Raw genomic sequence first — 3,381 nt, 5'->3', positions numbered from 1 at the left:
ATGTATGAAATAAACAAATTAGATTCATCGCTGATAAATATATAAACCGGGTATAATTCAAATACATAAATCTTTTATTTAGGCCTACATATTTTATCTATATTGCATGCATCTTTAGCCTGTTTTTGGCTACTTTCACTCAAACCCCTCTCTATAAGGGCTCCAAAGACGTATTTTTAAAAACGTAGCTTGAGTTCAATATGCACAAAATCGCATAAAATGCTGAAAAACAGCAAGATATACCACAACAGTCGAAGACATCATCCTGACACGTGCAAACAGACAAATACGCTGTCTTTAAAATGCAGTGTCTATGGTGCAAGACACAACACAACGTTCTCTGCGGTCATTTTTCTCTTTCATGGTGAGGCAATATTGTTGAGAAAGTGAAGTAAACTGTTGACGTTTATAGCTAAGTATCTCAATAACCCCAAACATTCTCATCTGCACGTCTTTGTGCACATTTGTTTCTGGCCTGAAGCGTTTTTACATTTCTCCTGCATTTGTAATGAGAACAATCTTGCGACATTAGTGATACACAGTACCGATGACAAGCTTATATTCTCACAATTTATATTCTTTTCATACAGTTTACAGTATCTGACTACTAATAGTTGGACTGTCTGTCATTCTACCGTCTACTTAGCTTATATTCTCACAATTTATATTCTTTTCATATAGTTTACAGTATCTGACTACTAATAGTTGGACTGTCTGTCATTCTACCGTCTACTTCTACATGCAAACTGTCTCGATGTGTTGTCTCCAGATACACAGTATCAATAGACGCTGACATTCAGTTTTTAAAAGCTCTGTACATATTTCAGTTATTAATGTAACACGGGCTAATGCAACACAAACAAAAACACATGCAATACTGAAAACAACTGCGTAAAGTGGCTGGTTTTAGAGAGGTTATGAGAACTTGTCAACTGCTCAGGTTGGTAAACCACCGGGTCGACCAGCTTGGTCAGGTTGGTATACAAAATAAACCAGGTATAAAACCACTTATTTAACAGGGTAAATGCTAGTGGACATATATCTCAACCTAGCCATCTTCTGTTCCTAAATAAACAAATTATATTTTAATATAACAAATATGTATATATATATATTAAAGACTACGGAGAGCTACTTGTGCACTTTTTTGTGAATTAAATAAATTTACAATGTACATAAAACTACAAAAAGCATCATGCAGAGTGATTTGGCACTGCCATCTAGTGGCCAAATGGATAAAGCAGCTTTACTGTCTCAACTTTTACTGTTAATTAACACTATGACAAATTATAATTAGTCAACACTGTGCAGTACTGGCATCTAATCTGGAATAAATCCACTTTCATATTGGCAGACATGAGCAGCATTTGAAAAACGTTATGATTTTTACTGTTCAGTCAGTAAGTTTTGTATGAAAGTGCCTCCAAAGTCAAAGTAAACTGCAAACAAAAGCACCATAACATCTTGTGCAATGATCCTGAAGGAGTTATAGAGATAATGAAGCAAATATTTGAAGGTGAACTGTTAAACTACTTCCTTCCATCTCAGTTTAATATGCACAGACAACTATAAGTAAGCCGTTAGTAAACACAGACAAGGGAAGTGTTTGGGAACTGGACAGAAAATGCATTTACAAGCAGGGTTTGTTGGGCAGAGTTTTATTTAAGTTTGTGATTTAATTAAAATATTTTTCACAGCTAGTTTCCGTCTTAGACAAACACTGAGTTTTTATGTGCCTTGATGCTTTCTACTTTGACTGCTTGTGTGGAGCATTTTCTAGCTTCCATAGACAGCCAAGGTTTTGTTTCCGCCACAAAATATAAGAGAATATGAAAGGTAAATGTGTCTTTTAACAGTTTATATATATTTTTTAGATATAAACTCACAATTTTAAGAAAAAAAACAAAAAACACAATTACCTTTATTTTTTATTGGCGGAGAAAAACCTTAGATGTAATTTTAGAATTGCAAGATATAAAAACGCAGGATTACAAAATATAAACTTGCAATTGTGAGAAAAAAATCCGAATTGTGAAATAAAAACTGGCAGTACTGAGAAGAAAAGTCTTGAAATGTGAGATATAAATTCAGAATTGTGAGATATAAACTCAGAATTCTGAAAAAAGTGAGAATCGCAAGATATAAACTTGAAAGATGTAAATTTAGAATTTTGAGAAAAAAATTAAAATTGTTAGAAAAAAAAGCCATATCTCAATTTTGTCTTTTTTTCTCAGAATTGCAAGATATAAACACAGAATTGTAGAATTCTGAGAAAAAAGTCAGAAATGTGAGACATAACTTTGCAATTCTGAGAAGAGAAGTCCAAATTGTAGGATATAAACTCGCAATTACCTTTTATTTTATTAATCTGTGGCAAACAAAAATTCAGACGTAAATTGAGAATTGCAAGATATAAACTCTGAGATATATATACTTGCAATTCTGAAAAAAAAAAAAAAAACTGAAATATGAGATAACTAGCAATATTGAGAAGTCTGAATGGACTTGCAATAACAAAATACAGAATTGCAAGATGAAAAAATAAATATAGACTCTGTCAACTCTGAATTCTGAATATATATATATATTTCAGAGCTTATATCTCACAAGTTCATATCTAGCAAAAGTCAGAATTTTGAGATCATTTTTATTTTTGTTATTTTGTGGCAGAAAGAGGCTTCCTATCTGACACTGAGATCACAGAAACCTTTCAATCAGCCCCTGTCTGACCCGTCCTCCACGCCAGACCTCTATCTCAGTCCCCTCTGAATGTGAATCTCTGAATCACGAGGGGAAATGATCCCGACACCAGCAGCGCTCCATCACGATATTCACACATCCATAGAAACTCCACCCAAAACAGACATTTACATGCGTTATACCCACACCGAGAATTGCAACAACATTTCATACTTTTTGTTCTTTTGTTTACTTATATTTGAAGAGAATACATGTACACAGAGATGATCGGTGGACCTCGAGGGCAATGCTAACGTGAGTATGATAAGAAAAGCGTGAAGCGGACGACGAAAGCGGACTGACAGCAGGATAAAAAGCTTAAGAGACGAGAAAAAATCTGAAAAATCACCTGCTTTTGTGCTTGAAATCAAACCTCATACAGTGACGGAAAAAGTATTTTGACACTTAAAAGACATTTAAATGTCTTCATGTCAAAGAATTAGATTTCTCACTTTTCTAAGTCATTTTTGCAAGGTTACACTCAAAAAAATGCTGGGTTAAATACAACCCAGTGCTGGGTAAAATAGGGACAAACCCAGCAATTAGGCTGTTTTGACCCAGCGGTTGAGTTAAATGTTTAACCCAACCTTCTGGGTAGTAACCCAACCGCTGGGTCAAAACAACCCAATTGCTGGGTTTGTC

This window comes from Sinocyclocheilus rhinocerous, unplaced genomic scaffold (assembly GCF_001515625.1).
Source record: "Sinocyclocheilus rhinocerous isolate Xijiao unplaced genomic scaffold, SAMN03320098_v1.1 scaffold235, whole genome shotgun sequence".
Lineage (NCBI taxonomy): Eukaryota > Metazoa > Chordata > Actinopteri > Cypriniformes > Cyprinidae > Sinocyclocheilus > Sinocyclocheilus rhinocerous.
Note: the sequence above shows the minus strand (reverse complement) of the source record.